Here is a 20,981-nt window from a genome sequence, read left to right as displayed (position 1 = left end):
CTGAATGAAGAAGATCCTCCCACATGCTGCCCTTTATCTCTCTCTCACTCACTCACTCACACACTCTCCTCTTAACTCAAATCACACCTTCCCCCTTCGGTTTACTTGTTTTTTTCTCACACTCTTGTGTCCGTCTGCTGCTCACCCACAGGAAAGAAAAAAAACGAGATCTCTATCTCATTTTAATATCAGTTGTTTCAGTGTTGTTTGGTCATTAATGTTCTTTAAAACATCTTTCATGTTCCACAGAAGAAAGAAAGTCCCACAGGTTTGGGATGACATGAAGGTCATTGGTTGAACCGTTTCTTTATGGAGATTGTCTTCTTTCTGAGGGTTTTATAAGGGCCCATTGAAAATATATATGAGAATACATTGAATTTAGTTGACAATACTCCACATCCTTTTTATGACTCTTAACTCTCACATGAAACACAATGGAGAACTCCAGGTAAATCCTTATTCTCTATCTTGAACAACACACAGGAGCACTGCAAGAGCAAACGGACACGCTCCACCTTACATCATCACGGCTTCAACTTCATCTATCGCGCCGTAGACGAACAGCTGCACATCCAGAAGATTGTTTTATTTCTCAGATGCTGATGTTTCAACAGCTTAACAGCTTTTTCTGTAATGATTTATTGAAGTACAAATATTGTCTCAGATGTTTCTCCTTTGAATCCCCACAGGAGAAATAAAAACAGGACAGTAGTGGTCTTCCAGTAAGTGTATAGATTGGTTGAGAAATGTTTGAGTTCATAGTTAGCATGATGAAGCGGTTTCTTCAGTGTTTATGATCTTGTAACTAGACTGCTGGGCGTGAAGCATGTGTACGTGTATGATTGTGTGACAGAGTAACAGACTCTTTACACACTTTCACATTGACATAATCACTGAGGGAGAGACTCACTTACACTATGAGTTCAACTGGACAGAAAGACTGGTTTACTGGCCAGACAGATAGATGGATGGATAAATACATAGATAAACAGCGATTTTTAAAGAGAGGTTTAGTCAGACTGAGCTCATTTCACACAGACAGACAGACAGAGAGCGGCAGGTGTTTGGGTGTTCAGGGGCAGATCAGAGGTTTTAGTCTTATTGTTCAAGGTGCGGCATGTTTTGTGGGGCCGTGGGGTTAGTTTGACACCTGTCTGCAGTGTGTGCTGTGATCTGAGTGATTATCACTTCTGTCGATTTGCATCGTTTCAGCAGTTCTCATGCATTGCTTTGAAAAAAGCAGGTTCTACAGTGTTTTTGATAGAAGCCTCTTCTGCTCACCAAGGCATTCATTTGATCAAAAATACAGCAAAACAATAATATTGTGAAATATTACTACAGTTAAAAAAAAATAAAAACTTCTATGTAGGCTAAATATACTGTAAAATGTAATGTATTCCTGTGATCAAAGCTCAATTTTATTCTTTATTGTCATTCTAACAGAGTTCCAATGAAATTCTCAGTGGCACAATCCAGTCTGCAGCATACCATTAAAATCAATAATCAAATACAATAAAATATAATAAAATAACAAATGCATTAGTATAAAAATAAGGAATTCCTAAAGTCTAATCACAGTATTCAAGGACAGCATTAAGAGAAGCTGCTCTCGGATAAAAGTTATTTCTCTGTCTGTTTGTACGCGATTGCTTTGTCCGATATCATCTCCCAGAATGAAGAAGGTCAAACCGAGGATATCCAGGGTGAGTGACATCCCTGATAATACTCCTTGCTTTCCTCTGTAGCCTGATGGTGTAGACTTCATCCATTTTCAGCATCATTGCTCCAGTCTTCAGTAACACATGATCCAAATCATTCTAAAATGCTGATTTGCTGCTCAAGAAACATTTGATTATGATTATTATCAATGTTGAAAACCGTTGTGTTGCTTCATATTTTTGTGGAAACCCTGATTTTTTTTTTTTTTTTTTCAGGATTCTTTGAATAGAACAGATATTTAAAGAACAGCATTTATTTGAAATAGAAATATTTTGTAACATCATAAATGTATGAAGACACATCCCATAAATGTATGAAGACATATCCCAACCCCGAGGCCTGTAAGCCGTCTTTACAGATTTGTTACAGTATTTATCATAATCCTTCTTTTCATACTCAACCTCTGAAGAGCAATTACACAGTCAGTCATTTTTATGTTAAAGCACTGGTTGTACATTACAATTTTAGTGCACTTGACAGAACAAACTGAAAGATTTTTTTTTTTTTTTTTGAGAAAAACATTAGATCTGCTCACAGCCATGTTTGAGTGGATTCAGTGCCTCGGCTAGTGAATGTAACCTGACAATGCAACAACTGTCATTGATCCTTTAATTTACTGTGTTTCTGCTGCCCTCTAATGGAAGCTGGATGCAGTTAATTGCAAGAAAGACTTGCAGAATTCAAGTGTCTATTCGTACAGAAAATGTTTATAAATTCACAGGGCATTTTAATTTAATAATATATGAAACAATACAAATAACATATTCGTGTCTTGATTATATAAATGCTAAATATACACATTCATACTTAAATAGAAGATGTATGGATTAAGTATACATGATGTGAATATGATTTACATTTCCATATACAAATTTCCATAGAGCGCTTTTAACAACACACATTCTTTCAACGCATCTTCACAAAACATCAGGATGTTTATAATATTTTGATATCTTCATACTGTTACGAGTCTGTCTGTCATTCTCCCTCTCCAATCACAATGCATGCCCTCACCTGGTTTCACCTAATCATTGATTGTACACACCTGCACATCATTGGATCTTCATCACCACCCACTACAATCAGTCCCTTGAACTTTAGACTCATCCTCACCAGTCATTCCTTACTATGTTGTTCAATAAACGCTTCTGTGATTATATTAATCCCTTGTGTGAGTCTGCTTCCCGTAACAGAAGATCGGACCCTTACCGAAGATGAGGTTGGAGTTAGCCTCCATAAACGTGTGTCCCAGGGAGCATGACAATCTTTCTGGAGGATACACATTATTTATGTTCCAGAAGGACAGGAGTGTGGAGGAGTATGTGGAGGAATTTCTTACCACCAGTTACCAAGCCCTCTGCGGCGATCTCACATTAATGGAGAAGAGATACAAGAAGAAGAGATACAAATGGTTATGCCACATGGAGACTCCAGCTGGTCTTTGGCTCAGTACCTAAATTTTGCCTTATGGATTGCAGGATCAAGAGCCGTTCGCGGCACTTACAAGCCCACCGGTTCTTGCCCTGGAGCTCCTGGATTTGGCGATACCCCCTGAATTCTCGGCTGCTGTCCTCTCCCCAGAGCCGCCTGCTCCTCGCGAGTGCCTTTCAGTGCCTGCTCCTCGCGAGTACCCCCCTATGAATCTACTAGTCCCGTCCAGCCCTGCTACCCGAGCGCCCCCAAGAGTCCTCTTTTATTGGGGGGGAGGCATATACCTGCGGGTTGGACTACCATAGTGGCTGAGGGGAAGGCCACTATGCTTCCCTGGCCCAGCATGCCAGAAGAAATATGGTCGCCCGAATCTTCAGTCCTGTCATGGCTTCCCGAGTCTCCTGTCCCGCCATGGCTGCCGGAGTCCCCAGACCCGCCCTGGAGGCTTCCCCAGAGTCCCTGCCCAACACCAGCCTCCAGGGCGCCAACCCCCCGGTGTTAGTATTACGGCGCTGGACGCACCTTCCAGGAGGGGGAGGTAATGTTACGACTCTGTCTGTCCTTCTCCCTCTCCAATCACAACACACGCCCTCACCTGGTTTCACCTAATCATTGATTGTACACACCTGCACGTCATTGGATCCTCATCACCATCCACTACAAAGTTACACACCTCACGGCACTTCAGCAGGCCGATCTCGTTTGAATGAATGAATGAATGAATGAATGAATGAATGAATGATGCATTTATATAGCGCTTTGTGTATTGCTGTACACCCAAAGTGCTTTACAATCTCAACCATCACCAGTGTGCAGCATCCACTTGGATGATGCGACGGCAGCCACACTACAACGGCGCCAGTGCGCTCACCACACACCAGCTACAGGTGGAGAGGAGAGAGTGTCATTGAGCAAATCAAGTTTGGCTTATGCTTATGATGTTTCATTTCAATGAAGTGGGCTCCTCAAATTATCCCAGCGACTTACCTGCTACTTACCTGTTTGTTTACCTACCTCCTGTGTCCTCTCCAGCGTCTTGTCCTCCTATCTCCTGCGTCAGTCTCCTCCAGCGATTGCCAGCCTGGATCCCAAGTCATCCAGTGAGGTGTGCGCTTCTCCCTGCTTCCACGAGTTCCTGGCAAGGCAAAGACATTCTCTCACGTTCTCATCTCCACTACAATCAGTCCCTTGAACTTTAGACTCTTCCTCACCAGTCATTCCTTACTCTGTTGTCCAATAAACGCTTCTGTGATTATATTAATCCCTTGTGTGAGTCTGCTTCCCGTAACACATACGTTATAATCATAATTAGCAGACTAGAGCTGGGTGATAATATAATTACATTTTTGTGATATAAACACGCAGATGAGATTTACTATGCATTTTAAAATGCTGTGTATGCAGGTAAACCCAGATGTACTAAATATCCCATTTTTTATTATATTGCTGGATGATAATATGGATTACATTTTTGTGACAAAAAAACCCCACATTTGTTTATATTATACAAGAATCACACATCTGCTATAGTACAAACCACTGAATCCTGTATGTTTTTGGATAAGGTTGGTGGTTGTACTTAAAGCAGTTGCATAATTCTTTAATCTATTTGGAGATGTGTAAAAGTGAAATTTTGTCTTCAGCTAAATATGGTAGTCACTCCTCTACTGAGTGTTTAATAATAATCTGTACATCAGGGTCATGCTCCATTTAAATGCCTAAATTCCAGTTCAGTTTTTGAATTTGAATTGAATTTGAAAAATTTAAAAAAGTGGACAAAGACTTCAATTTCAAGAATGAATTAGCTGTACTGAATTTCTTTTGAATTATAATTCAGTAAATTCCACTTTCTGTCATGACCTGTCCTCTCTCTTATACTGTCTGTGATCCCCACTTGCTTTAAGAAAACCTCCATCATCCCTGTCCCTAAGAAGCCTGTTGTCATCTGCATGAATGACTACCGGCCTGTGGCACTGACCTCGATCATCATGAAGTGATTTCGACCGACTCAAAGACCACATTTGTTCCTTCTTGCCAGACACCATGGACCCTCTCTAGTTCGCATATAGGAAAAACAGATCGACTGATGACACCATTGCTCTAACCATTCACAATGCCCTTACACATTTAGATAAGCTTATCATAAAGCTCAGAGATTTAGGACTGAACGCTCATCTCTGTAACTAGACTTTCTGACTTGCAGACCCCAAGTGGTGAGAATTGGTAACCATTTCTCATCCACACTGACCCTGAGCACAGGAGCCCCACAGGGCTGTGTTCTCAGCCCCCTCCTATACTCTCTATTCACATATGACTGTTCTGCCAAACACAGTTCCAATATCATCTTTAAATTTGCTGACGACACATCAGTCCTGGGTCTCATCACAAATGGTGATGAGACGGCCTACAGAGATGAGGTGAGAGCGCTATCAGAGTGATGCAAAGATAACAACCTCTGCCTCAACGTCAGCAAACCAAAGAGATGATCGTGGACTACAGGAGAACACAGGAGGCCCTCCATGTCCCCTTATACATCAAAGGATCTGCAGTAGAAAGAGTCAAGAGCATCAAGTTCCTTTGGTGTTCACCTCTCAGATGACCTATCCTGGTCTCTCCACACCATATCGGTAGTTAAATCTGCACGCAAGTTGCTCTATTTCCTATGGAAGTTGAAAAACTTTCATCTCCCTCCCAATATCCTTACAAATGTATAGATGCACCATTGAGAGCATCCTGACGGTGTGGCTCACTGTATGGTATGGCAGCTGCTCACTCCTCGACCGCAAGGCCCTTCAAAGAGTTGTGAAAACAGCAGAAGTCATCATCTGCAACAAACTTCCATCCCCACAGGACATCTTTCATCTGCAATGTCTGAGGAAGGCCCGAAAAATCACAACTGACCCTAGTCATCCAGCGTGCCAGTCTGTTTATCAAATTGCCATCAGGCAGGCGATACCGAAGAATTCAGTCCAGAGCCAGCAGGCTGAAAAACAGCTTCTACCTGCAGGTCATCAGAACCCTTAATAAACTGTAAAGCTGTCTCTAAAATTGCACTATTATCCCCCTTCATATCATATCAAAGGACTATAAAATATTGTCTTTTGAATCTTGCACATATCCGAGGACTTTCAAACATTATTTCTTCTGAATCTTGCACACTTTGCACAACTAAATTACATTACATACTTCAAGCAAAGTCTCCACCTCAACCTTGCAGCGCCGCTCTTTTTTAGTATTATTACTTTTTTTTGTTATTGTATTCCATTGTGAAATTTGTTGCAACAAATATTCTAGATTTCTTTTTTTTACTTGTCTTGCTTGCCCTTTTATTTATTATGTATTTATATTATCATTATTATTGTGGCACAGTTGCCTCACAGGTCTTTCTAAGTGATCAGCTGTGTCCTGTTGCATTCATTCTTCAGATATTAAAAGCAGGGAATGTGTCGGATCAGTTATATCCATTACTTCTGCATTCTGAATCTTGCGTTCGATGATGACACATACAAACCAGGAAGAAGACGAGAGAGCTGACTTTGAGAGAAAAGCAAGCAATTTGGATGCTAAAAGAAAAGAGGAAGTCAGTTAGAGCTCTAGCAAAAAAAAAAGGGCATGGAGAAATCCAGAGTTTAGAAACCACCAGTGACATCAGCAACCAACAACGACCTGATCGGCTGAGAAAACAACAGTAGTTGATGACAGACAAATCATAAAAGCTGTGAAAATGAATCCTAAAAGACGTGTCTGTAAACTCACCAATAACTTCCAGAAAGCTGGGGTGATGCTCTGACAACCTACTGTCCTCAGGAGACTTTGACACAGAATTACAGATGCTATACAGCAAGATGCAAACCTCTGACCAGCACCAAAAATAGAAAGGCAAGACTAGAGTTTGCAAAAAAGCACAAAGGAGAGCCAGAAGAGTTTTGGAACTGTGCTTATGGACCGATGAGACAAAGATGAACCTTTATCTAAGTGTTGGGAAAGCAAAATTGTGGAGAAAAAAAGGGAACTGCAATTATCCCAAGCATACAGCCTCATCTGTAAAGCATGGTGGAGGTGGTGTCGTGGCATGGGCATGCATGGCTGTCTCTGGAACAGGCCCTCTCAACTTTACTGATGACTTAATGTATGATGACAGTAGCAGAATTAATTTGGAAGGGTACAAAACCATCTTGCCTACCAATATTCACGAAAATTCCACCAAATTAATTGGGAAGTGCTTCATATTGCATCAGGACAATAACCCAAAACACCCTGCCAGTTCAGTCAAGGAATTTATAAGGGCAAAGAAAAGGAAAGTCTTTAGATTGCCCAAGTCAATCTCCAGATTTAAATCCGATTGAACATGAATTTCACCAGCTGGAGAGGAGAGTAAAGGCAGAAACTCCCCAAAACAAGCAACAATTGGAATTGGCTGCATTAAAGGCTGGGAAAAGCATTTCAAAGGATGAGACCAAGAGTCTGGTGATGTCTATGGGTCACAGACTCACTGCTGTGATTGTACGCAAGGGATCTGCAACTAAATAATAGTTTTTCATATTTTATATGTGCCTTATGTTCAACTGTCCCAATACTTATGCTCACATCAAAGAGTGGGATGAACTCTAAAAGTGTATATATATATATATATATATATATATGTATGTATATATGTGTTCATTATATGTGACCCTGGAGCACAAAACCAGTCTTAAGTCACTGGGGTATATTTGTAGCAGTAGCCAAAAATACACTGTATGGGTCAAAATTATTGATTTTCCTTTTATGCCAAAAATCATTAGGACATTAAGTAAAGATCATGTCCCAGGAAGAAATTTTGTCAATTTCCTACTGTAAATATATAACTAGAAATAAACATAACACTTAATTTTTGATTAGTAATATGCATTGCTAAGAACTTCATTTGAACAACTTTTAAAGGAGATTTTCTCAATATTTAGATTTTTTTGCTCCCTCAGATTCCAGATTTTCAAATAGTTGTATCTCGGCCAAATATTGTCCTATCATAACAAACCATACATCAATGAAAATCTTATTTATTCAGCTTTTAGATTATGCATAAATCCCAATTTAAAAAAATTGACCCTTATGACTGGTTTTGTGGTCCAGGGTCACATATAGGCATCACATGAGAAAGCATGTCTTTATTGAAGAAGTTTGTACTAACCCATGAATAACCATAAGAAATGTTAAAGCTATCTGTATGTTTGTGGATATAAAACTTATTGAAACAGTAGCCGAGTCTGCATAGCATATCTCATATTATATACATAAGCAATATATATTAGTGCTGTCAAAATTAGCACGTTAATGTAGGCGATTCATTTTTTTCAGTTGAACGCGTAAAAATTATTTAACGCCGTTAACGCAGGGGCGGGGCCAAGGGTTGGTCACCCCACTCATCATAACTGCTGTTTCTGTCTGTTTTTTTCATAACAAGAAGTCCATTTATTCAGTCGCGGAACGTCTTTACGATCGCATCAATCCGGAGACGTTTCAGACGTGCGCTCCACTTCACTTCAGCGGCAGGCATGAGTCAAACAGCGCGCTATAGCCTGTATCAATTCATATCAAAGGGCGAAATAAAGCTGCCTTAAAACTGTGCGTGCATGTAATATGTTATATATGAGTTATATTAAAGGTGCCATAGAATGGAAAAGTATATTTACCTTGACATAGTTGTGTAATAAGAGTTCGGTTGAGCCTCAAACACCATTGTGTCCTCCTTCTTATGTAAATCTCGTCAATGCAAAGGACCACAGAAAAATAAGCAAATCAGAAAATAACACCGACTGTGACGTTACAGTCAGGATCACTAATAGTTACGCCCCCAACATTTGCATATACCCGCCCATGTTCTAGGCCATCCTGCCAGTCGTGAAGAAACAGCGAAAATGGCAGATCATGGAAATAAATGTTATGTTCCTGGCTGTGCAGGGGATGTGAAGTGCAGGGTTGGTGTCTGTATTCAGAAAGGCACGGAAAGCGTTCTAATAAAATAACGCAATCGAGCCACTAAAGGGACATGGTTAGCTTCTTGCTAGCGGTAGCCTGTTACATTACAGTACATAAGATTTCACTTACCACATAAACAGAATAAGGAGAAATGACTGAGGACGATGGTGAATGATTTACAGATACTGAGCACCACTGACAAGCATCTGATCTTGTAAAATGTGTGGTAAGTACTGCCGCTCCATAGTATAAACAGAGTGTGAGCGATCGCGAATCTCGAAAGCTAAAGTGAAAGTAAAAAGCGATCGTACATTTGAAAGCAGTTTCAGTGCCCTGCATATTAATAGCGGCTCCCCGATGCCCGCATTTTATTTACAGTATAATTACCCAACTATATAACTGCAAGAGAAAGTATTGAAATATATATTTTCCTCCCTGTGTTTCCTTCCTGCTGTGTGAGCCAGTGAAATGAGCCAATCAGAGCAGAGCTCAACATTATTATTCATGACCCTTCCAAATAAGCCAATAACAGACCATTTCATTCTAGGGGGAAATTCTAGGGTTGTAAATGGACATGTAAAACCGTTTCTGGAGAATTTGTGCCCTTACCTTTAGCCACATACCTTCTATGTAGATATCAGAACAATTTAAAATATTGTATCAGTGCATTCTATGGCACCTTTAAGAACATGTCTCTGAAATGGTTTTCAAAACTGTCCTGGAGCATCCCAGCACTGTTTCCCTCATCTAACACACCCGATTCAACTCGTCAGCTCATTAGAAGAGACTGAAATGGGTCAGAAAAGGTAAAGAGAGTTGAGAGAAAATATGATGGGTTTCAGACTCGTGTCACGTTCAAAAAAAGCAGCCAAAAAAAAACAAAAAAACAATAACCAGCTGCTGTGATGTCTGTTCATCAAGAATATAAGAAAAAAGAGGAAATCAATAACTTTTATATAGCTGTAAGTATTTATCTGTATTTAGTTTAGAGTTTAGTGTTTGATAACTTTATTCAATTTCTATATATTTCAAATGAGAATCGCTAAAATTAATGCATATATTTTGAGACAAAGGTCTTCTTTAGGATTTTCAGTTTTGTTTAAAGGGGTCATATGATGCTTTTTAAAAGATCATTATTTTGTGTGTTTGGTGTAACAGAATATGTTGACATGCTTTAATGTTCAAAAAACACATTATTTTTCAAATACTGTACATTATTGTAGGTCCTCTATGCCCCGCTTCTCTCAAATGCTTTGTTTTCTATAAAGCAAATATAAAACCCTTCTTCCGACAAGCGCAGTCTGCTCTGATTGGCCAGCTGACACAAAGCATTGTGATTGGCCGAACACCACAAGCACGAGTCAGAAATGTAAGGCCCCTTTCCATAATCACAAGCTTCAGTTTTCAAAATAAAAGTAAAGACATTTAATAATGTCCATAGTTTTACCATCAGTTCAAGCCCGGGAGGTGATGAAGCTCATATGTGTTTGCACACAAGCCACGGTTGTGTGACCATTTCTCCCTCTCTCACACACGCAAGCACACACACACACACATACACGTGACACGCAAAAATCCGCGTTTGAACAGTCAATAGCAAATACTTAAACTAATAACAAAACATACAGTCGCTGATTCAGAAGCGCCAGTTTGTCAAAGCAAAGTCAGAATTACTTCTTCTCCTAGGTTCGTGAAACGGTCGTCCATAAAATGTGTTAACATCTGGGTTGTGCTGTTCTGTTGTAAGTAATCTTAATGATTCCTAAATGCATCTACTTTCAGAAGGTCAAATAAAGTGCTTTTGTTTTCACCTAGAAACACACAGCGTCTCCCTGACATGGCTTCATCAACACTACTGCGGTTACTGAAACCACACCTTCTTTCTTTGCGTGAACATTTGGGCGGGATTATGCAAATATTTCCACATCATGACGTAGAGATGTGGGGGCGTGGCAGAGTCTTAACTTTGATAAAGAATATTCTGTTTTGAGACTTTAGTCTTTGCAACTTCAGGGATCGTATCTATGCACAAACAGCTTGTAACACTCCAAAGAGAAAGGAAAACTTGAAATCGCATCATATGACTCCTTTAATATAATTAAATCAACAGGTTTTAAATAACAAAAGAACATGTAAAAGTACGGTATTTGTGGTAAAAAGTGCCCCTGCTGTTGGGGCTAAAGGCGCACAGTAATTAACATGATAATTAATAGATGGCTGACTTTTCCATTTGTTGACATGACATGGTAAGATTCAGGTGGTAAATCATATATTATGTTGGGTGTCCATATTAGAGATAATCACCATGTTTAGAATGAAACCATCATATTTAAAAACATGATATTAATCATATCATGTAATAAAATATAATTTGTTGTTACTACTGTAAATCTATATTCAATTATGATTGGATCTCCTTCAGTACTTTCAGAATCTTTACTTATTAAAATGATTTTTTTTCTGTATTTTAATATATATTTTTATATTAACATTTTAATGACAGATTTATTGAACAAAAAAATATGTTATTTTTCAAAATAAGCTGTTTTAAATAAATAGTACAAACTTTGCTAAAGTGATTGTTTTGAACAAGTATTAACTTTATTAAGTATTATCTGAAGTATTTGTATCAATACCGTGTGCCGTGTGTGTGGGGTAAAAGGCCCCCTTGCCACCTCATACATTTATAAGACTTCAATGATTTATTTTCACACAAAATCTGTTGCTCCATTAATGTTCGATAAAACGTAATTATACATTTTAGGCGCAGTGAATTTTTTCTTAAGGTGAGCCTTTAGCCTCATTGTACCCATATATATATATATATATATATACACACACACACCGAAAATCCTTGACAGTAAACAGCAACATACTTCCTCCGTGCATGCAGTGGAGCACAATTAAAGACATGTTACACTTCAACATTGTTGCTCAGGGTGTTGGCAGTGATACTCAGATTTGTTTGGTAAAGTATTTATTGTAAACCAATCAGCATAAAAGACCAAAACTATCTGTCTCTGACAAAGCTACCTACACAACCCTCTTTATTATATACCCAGAGCTAGTTGAGAAAAACCAATCACGACAAACCAGATAGTGAAGAATATGATCTACATTAAGTTTTTTTTTTTTTGTAATATTATTTATTACACTTTTCTTTACATGATGTCTATTTTCTAATTCTTTCAGAATAATGAGAAGATTGCTGTCTCATCTGAACTTCCAGTGGCTATCAATGAGTGTGAATAAAGACCATGTGAGACAATGGATGCTCGAGATAAAAGTGGACAAAGAAGACGCAGACATTTTGTACAATCAGAGAATTAATGGGACTGCTCTTCTGCTTTTAGAGGAGACTGATCTCAAAGCAGAAGGCCTATCATTAAATGCAAGGAAACTGATTATTGACAAAATTGGTCTTCTGAAACAAAAGACTAAGCAGCAGAATGATGTGGTGACTCAACCTTATAGCTTAAAGCCTTACCCTTTCAATAGATTTAATGCTGCTCACAGGTACAGAGAAAACAGAATTCTAGATGTGACTGAAACTGATCCTAAAGACCTCATACAACCATGCCATGAATTCCAAGCATTCACAAACACAGCAAAAAAGGACAGAATGAAAAAATACACATATGAAGTAATTCGGTTTGCAGCAGCTTTTATGAATCGCACAAATGGCACCATTCATTTTGGAGTGGCAGACAAACCACATGGACAAATTCTGGGTATTAGTGTCCAGAAAACAGAGTTTGATGTACAACAGTCACATGCAATTAAAAAACATTTCAAATGGGACAAGCAGGTTCAAAAAGCAAAGAGGTGCATTAAACCCCCTCGATTTGTTGAAGTTCTCAAAGCTGACATGACATCCACAGGAAAAAGTGTTATTGAGGTAGACATAGAGCAGTCCTCCTTGTTGACATCTCAACAAGATGCATTCATGAGCTGAGTTTTGCTGAGGTCAATGGCACAGTGCTAAGTTTGTGGTCAGAGAATCGCAAATCAAGTCGCTTCCTGCCTTGTGGTGGTGGCTGTAATGTTGTGCTCTCCAAGAAAACTGAGGACTCCTTAGAAACGATAAGTATTCTTTGTGTGAACCAATGGGATGAAGAAAAAGAGGACAAACAAACACCTGAGGCGGCATTTTACAAGGGAGGGAAGGTGTCTTGGTGGAACTTCTACTTCTCAGAGCAGCCTGGGTCAATGCCATTCATCAAACGAGACAAATTCAACTATATCATCAAGACTATTATCCCAGACATATGTAGTCGGAAGAGAGTGTGTGAGTTTTTCAGCATCTTCCATCTTCCAGGCTGTGGTGGCACTACGTTGGCCATGCATGTTTTATGGACACTTAAGGATAAATTCCGTTGTGCAGTTCTAAAAGACACAACAGATGATTATCCTTCCATAGCTGAACACGTAGTGCAGCTACTAGCGTATGAGACAAAAGAAAAACCTACACAACTTCCCGTTTTGCTAATGATTGATGATTTCCAAGACATCTCTGATGTAAAAAAAAAAACTCCAACTTCAAATTGAGGATGAGAGTTTGAAGCAAAACATTTTTTCAAAGTCTCCTCAAGTCATAATTGTCAACTGCATGAGAGCTGAATCCAGTGAACAGACTTATGACACAGTTTTCATTGGAAACAATTTATCAGAGAAGGAACAGAAACTATTTGAGGAACAGCTAAAAGAGTTTAAGAGGACCAACACAAACACTAAAACATTTTATGGCTTCATGATTCTGAAGAATAACTTTTCACATAAATATATTCAGGGTATTGTGAAAAATACCCTGAAGGGGTTCAACTTCCAAGACAAACATGCTCAACTTTTTGCTGTTCTTGTGCTCTTGCGTGTCTACTGCAAGAATGCATTGCTGTCAGTCTCTACATGTGAAGAGTTCCTTGGTCTGCAAACAAAAGCATATTTTGAACCCTGCAAGGTCGAAGATGGATTTGAGAGGTTTTCCACTCTTTTGACAAGATGCACAGTCAATTCCAAAGTTAGCTTTGAGGGTGTGAGGGTGATTCACTACAGAATAGCTCAACACTGTTTGAAAGAACTTTCAACTTTGTCTTCCAAAGTGACAAAGGCAGAAATCACTAACCTTCTGCTCACAACAGACTTATTTTATGAGTATGCTCTGGGAAAACAAAAAATAATGCAGGCAGTATTCAGCTGAGGCTGAAGAATCACGTTTTTCTCTTCTTATCCAAGATATAATGAAAGAGACCCTAGGGATGGAGGAAATTATTCTAGAGAATGCAGCAAAGTGCTACAGAAAAGATGCGGTAATATTCCAGCTCCTCGCCAGGTAGTATTACATAAAAAAAATCGGACTTTACCACAGCCATGAATTGGGCAAAGAAGGCCAAAGGCCATTCAAAAGACAACTCATACATATGTGATACAGTGTCCCAGGTACTTGTGCGTGAGCTCAAGCATGCTGTTTACAAAGACAAAAATGATCCCATCAAGCCAGAGAGTCTTCAGGAGTATCTTACATTGGCCAAGTCTGCAGGAGAAGCTTGCAAAGAAACACAACAAACAGCAAACATAGAAGCCATGACTCGATTGCAAAGACTAAAGGATTATAATACATACAACACCGCCGGCCATCTTGGGGAACTTCAAACTGCAGCTATTGTCATACGAATACTGCAAGGGACACCACTGTTTAACTGCCTTGGTCAAGTCCTGTCTGGTAAAATTGCCTTTGAAGATTTGCCAAGTAAGAACCCTGAATTCCAGCAATATTACCATGTATTTCAGATAGGGCTGGGCGATATGGCTGAAAACTGTATCACGATATCAGTGTTTCATATCGGTCGATATCGATAATTATTGATATTGCTTTTAAGGTGGTACATCAAGTTCGTGGTATTACCAGTCTTGGAGGGGACGACGGTCTTGCATAATTTGCAGACGACATTTGGTCTGACTACGGTCAGACTTATAATATCCAAAAAAACTGCCATACTGGCAAGTAGGGCTGGGTATCGTTCAAAAATTTTCAATATCGATACCGATACCTTGAGTTCGATACCGGTTCCTGAACGGTACTTATTTCAATACCAGTTTTATAAAATCAGTTTTAATAAGATTACTTTATCTGAAAAAACAATTTTTTTTAGCTTGTTGATATTTATACAGACTCAAAGCCTCATCTCCTGAGCCACTGCACAAAGGAACAAAATATATCCAACACAATAAATAAATAAATAATTTTAATAAAGTTCAAATTGTTTTCAGTTTGCACATCTGTTAGGCTAAGTTTACATTAGTGCGTGTTCATTTTAAAACACATAGCTCAGACAGAATCATCATTTCTAGGTTATTAAAGACTTCAAGAAATTTAAAATCTTTGTTTTATTTTCTTTCACCATATGTTTTCTTGTTATTAAATTCTGGTGTAGTATGTCTACTTAAATTTATTCTTAAATTTATTCTTAAAATAGCCTTATGAAATGTTTATTTTTCCTCAGAAATTCTGTGTTCTGTATCTGGTTTTCAAATGAAGACATAAAACATTAATTTAATTTATCTTTAAATTATTGAAAATCAGTTTATTTATTTTGGCAAACAAAGGGGGGTTACTATTAGATGGAATAACTAGATTAGACTATTACATGGAATAACTGTTGTGTGATCATTACTAAAAAAAAAAAAAAGTTTTAATAATTTTAATAGTAGCCTAGTAGTAGCAGTATGTACTGTCTGCTGAACAATATTAATACCGTTGATATTAAAACCGAACTTTTATTTTGACGGGTTGCCTGGAATACCTTTACAGTTCTGTGTGTATATGATATGAGTTAGTTTTACTCGAATCAAAAGGTAAAATGCTCATGAAGTGACTTTCAGAGCAGGTCTGGAGATGTTGTTCATGTGTTTATGTCCTCATTTAGTGAGGCTGCAGACGCTGAAATGACCACGTCACGCGCGCTTCAGTCTGTGGCTGTATCCGAAATCGCCCCCTATACCCTCAAATAGTGCACTATTTGAGGGGACGGCCATTTTAAGTGGTGTTCGAAACCTTAGTGGATGTTCTCGAGTGCACTCATTCAATCCCACAATGCACCGCAAAAACGAGTGTACAAGCGATGTACACTCAACGGCTAGAGAATCCCCAGAATGCACTGCGAGAGTCGCGCGCCGAGTGAATTCCCGCGTCTCACCAGAAGATGGCGCCCGCAGCTGAATCATCCATTCATTGATTTTAGAAGCGCTCGTCCACAGCGTAATACAGTACAGAATACAACAAAGGTACAAAATGAATTGTAAATTGACAATTAGGGTTTATACATAATTTCCGTGACAGAGTTCAAGATAAATCCTTAAATCTTACTATTGGAGCTGCCCGTTTCGAATGATTATTTAACAGGAAGCAAACTATGCAAAAGCGGCAGTCCTTCCGGTGCACTTAGTGTCCGAATTCACTCACTCGTTTTCATTCACTCCTTCAAGTGAACTATATGAGTGGACTAATGTAGGGAATAGTGAATGAGGGTATAGGGGGCGATTTCGGATACAGCCTGTGTATAATAAACAAACCGCGCGATATAGAGACCAGACTGCTCCGTGCGCTTTTTAATCGCTCTCGCGGAGGTCAAACACTGATCAATCAGCACGTCGCCGTTTCTAGTCAAACACACCTAGTTTCTGCAGGATTATTGGCTCACTGATGGTAATGAGATTAACCCCTTAGGTATCGAAATTTGGTACCGAACGACAAGACGTTTTTTGATACTCGGTGGTATCGGGGCAATTCGGTCGGTGCCTAAAAAGTATCGAACTCGATACCCAGCCCTACTGGCAAGCTGACTTTCTCTTTTATTTACAATTTCCTCGCTCGCTGCGGCACTCATTTTCTGCTTATGAAGAGGAACTCAGCAGACCAGCCAGGTCTGGCTGCAGACGTGCACTCTCAGCCGCGCGTGCGCACTTAGACACGAGACAACGATATCGCGCAACCAAACATGATACTGTTACATGATTGGCTGTTAGCGTGTCACTCCCTACGTTGCTAGGTTACCAGAGAGCGAGTGCCTTTGTTAATGCAACCAAACTTGCTTCGCAACCTTTGTTTTCTTCCGACGAAGAATAAAAAATATTGAACGTTTTATCGAACATATTTTTTATTGATATCGTTCACGTGTCTATCGCGATACATATCGTTATCGTTTTATCGCCCAGCCCTAATTTCAGAAGCATAAGAGCTGTCTTATTCATCTAAGGGGCACAATGAAGGAACGTTTTTATTTTCTTGACAATTTCTTTGTCAATTTAGTACCCTTTTTTTCAGAGAAAGACAAACAAAAGGAACTGACAAAACCCAATGTTTCCAGGTACTTTCAAAAGTATATGGACCTCTTTTGTAAAATAAATTGGAGTGAGCTGGTCAACAATGAGCACATGAACCACATGGTTAAAATGGAGCAGACGTGCCAATGTCTGGAGAGGAACAAGGGTGATTCCTATACTGGACTTCTGGAATATTTGTATAAGGAAGATTCTGCATCAACTCTTGAAGAGATAGGGTGGTGATGGCGCAGTGGATAAGACACATGCCTTTGGTGTGAGAGACCCGGGTTCGAATCCACTGTGAGACACCAATGTGTCCCTGAGCAAGACACTTAACCCCTAGTTGCTCCAGAGGCGTGCAACCTCTGACATATATAGCAATTGTAAGTCGCTTTGGATAAAGGCGTCAGCTAAATGAATAAATGTAATGTAAATGTAAGAGATCATCTAGCAGTATGATTTCATTCTGAAGTGGAAAGAGGCCAGACTGATGGACAGAGTCAACTTCATCTATGCCAATGTAATTCTGGCCAACATCAACCCTGAATCTCAGTTGATCATGCCTTACCAAGACCTTTGTAATTTACTACATGAAATAATCAACCACCCCACAACCTTCAGTGAGATCATGCCATTGCACTACATCACAGTTTTATTGTTGCGGCAAGAGGAGGGGGACTGTGCATTACCAACTTTTGTGTCACAAATGAGCTGTCATTTTTAAAAGAGCTGAGACCTGTGTCTAATGGAAAGATAGCAGCTGTCCATTTTTACTTAGGGAAGGATGAAGGTTACGGTGGCCTGATTTCACATAGGGATATAAACAACTGTTTAGGATCTGAACAGAATATCTCAACTAAATCTGTGCCTTACAACCCATATATATATATATATATATATAAAGTGTTGGCCCCCTTCCTGATTTTTTTATTTTATTGCATGTTTGTCACACTTTAATGTTTCAGATCATCAAACTAATTTAAATATTAATCAAAGATAACACAAGTAAACACAACATGCAGTTTTTAAATGATGTTTTTTTTATGAAGGGAAAACAAAATCCAAACCCACATGGCCCTGTGTGAAAAAGTGTGACTCATCCAAGAGGTCACAAAAGACCCCACAACAACATCTAAAGAACTGCAGGCCTCACTTGCCTCAGTTAAGGTCAGTGTTCATGACTCCACCATAAGAAAGAGACGGGGCAGAAATGGCCTGCATGGCAGAGTTCCAAGACGAAAACCGCTGCTGAGCAAAAAGAACATAAAGACTCATCTCAGTTTTGCCAGAAAACATCTCGATGATCCCCAAGACTTTTGGGAAAATACTCTGTGGACTGATGAGACAAAAGTTGAACTTTTTGGAAGGTGTGTGTCCCATTACATCTGGCGTAAAAGTAACACAGCATTTCAGAAAAAGAACATCATACCAGCAGTAAAATATGGTGGTGGTAGTGTGATGGTCTGGGGCTGTTTTGCTGCTTCAGGACCTGGAAGACTTGCTGTGATAAATGGAACCATGAATTCAGCTGTCTACCAAAAAATCCTGAAGGACAATGTCCGGCCATCTGTTCGTGACCTCAAGCTGAAGCGAACTTGGGTTCTGCAGCAGGATAATGATCCAAAACTCACCAGCAAATCCACCTCTGAATGGCTGAAGAAAAACAAAATGTAGACTTTGGAGTGGCCTAGTCAAAGTCCTGACCTGAATCCTATTGAGATGCTGTGGCATGACCTTAAAAAGGCGGTTCATGCTCGAAAACACTCCAATGTGGCTGAATTACAACAATTCTTCCAAGATGAGTGGGCCGAAATTCCTCCTCAGCGCTGTAACAGACTCATTGCAAGTTATTAGGTTTAGGGGGCAGGCACTTTTTCACACAGGGCCATGTGGGTTTGGATTTTGTTTTCCCTTCATAATAAAAAACTTCATTCAAAAACTGCATGTTGTGTTTACTTGTATTATCTTTGATTAATATTTAAATTTGTTTGATGATCTGAAACATTAAAGTGTGACAAAATCAGGACTGTATAATCACACCACTGTATATATATATATGCACATATATAAACTAAAATAATAATAATCCACGGTAGACTTACTACAAATTAGTTAAAAGTCTTTAAAATAATTCACTAAAATATTTGTGTTTTTTCATCTATTGTCGCACGAACGTCTATAAATTTATATGACCAGAATATTTATTACAACTAAGATATCTTATAAAAAATAACTGATTAAAATTAATTGTCCAACTCCTTTGATAGCTTTGTTACCATGTTTGCCAGAAAAATCTCCAAGCATTATTGATGGGAAGAAAACAATGTGAAATTGATTTGATATCAAAACATCTGAATTTGGGTTGCAGCAGATTTAAGAACTCCAGCATGTATCTGTTCTGGCGATAGATGTAACAGCAGTTAATCAACCAGGGGCGTAGATTACGCGGGGGACGCGGGGGACGTGTCCCCCCCCACTTTTTATAAAAAGTAAATTCGTCCCCCGCACTTTTTCATCGGACAGTTGTGTTCTCGACATGTTGAGGTTTTAATGGAGCAATGTATATAAATGCAGAATGATTTAAAATTCAAAGAGACAAGATAATTTATATATGACGTTTACGTTTCCATGGCAATCAGTCACTCGGTTTATGACGTCACGACATGCCCAGGCTCGCGCCCGCGGTCCCGCGCTGTATCATTCATTAGAGGTCGAGATGAGTTCAAAGCGGCAAGAAATTGCTCTTGTTAAATAATTAGCAAGTTTTGATGTTCATTATATGGAGAAATAAAAAGCTGCCTGGACAAACATGCACTTATTTATTTTCAGTGTATTTTTCCGTAACTCTTTTGTAACGTCTTTTATTTTAACACGTATGTATGTTATCAGAACCCTTCAAATAAGAATAAAGATAATGTTGAACTGAGATTTTACAGCGTTTGCAGCATTGTGACACTCTGCCAATTCTACATGATGTATTTCAATCAAGTATGCAAGCACTGATCTGATACAGGATCGATCTTCATTTAGGGGTGCTCTGTCATTATTGCACTAATTTGACGTTTTTATGTGTTGTCAAGAATGAGCAAGAAACAGTCAGCCTATAGGTTTGTTAGGACAGAATCAGGACGACACACAGTGACAGGTGAGAAGAGGGGCTTTTAACACCTGGCTGTTTTTACATTTTATAACGTCTATAATACACAAGCGTTTGTAGGATTATATATGGACCAATCATAAAAAACACATAATTAGTCAAATATAGAAAAATAAAAAATAACATTAGTATGATGAACAACTTCTCAGCTATCATTTTTAACTACAGTATGCAATTATTAGCTTGCATATTGGTTGTTTATTAGTACTTAAGCACATATTAATTCTGTATTCTTCATGACCATATTCTGCATCCCATAATCCTAAACTTAACAACTACAACGACTACCTTACAAGCTATTAATAAGCAGTAAATTAAGAGTGTATTGAGGCAAAGATCATAGTTAATAGTGAATATGTGTTTATCATTCTAAAGTGTTAAAAATAATTTAGGATAC

At 38.9% G+C, this 20,981-nt stretch overlaps 1 pseudogene across 1 annotated transcript; it reads left to right on the top strand.

The window, feature by feature from the left end:
* The first annotated feature begins 3,561 nt into the window (after positions 1 to 3,561).
* On the top strand, positions 3,562 to 18,151 carry LOC306858924 (sterile alpha motif domain-containing protein 9-like; annotated as a pseudogene). The gene is made up of 6 exons: positions 3,562 to 3,647; positions 4,183 to 4,293; positions 5,483 to 5,567; positions 12,301 to 12,961; positions 13,030 to 14,886; positions 17,900 to 18,151. The product of its transcript is annotated as a sterile alpha motif domain-containing protein 9-like (transcript).
* The last annotated feature ends 2,830 nt before the right edge of the window (positions 18,152 to 20,981 follow it).

Source organism: Barbus barbus (assembly GCF_936440315.1).
Source record: "Barbus barbus genome assembly, chromosome: 3".
Classification (NCBI taxonomy): Eukaryota; Metazoa; Chordata; class Actinopteri; order Cypriniformes; family Cyprinidae; genus Barbus; species Barbus barbus.
Note: the sequence above shows the minus strand (reverse complement) of the source record. Positions and strands in the feature narration are given on the sequence as shown.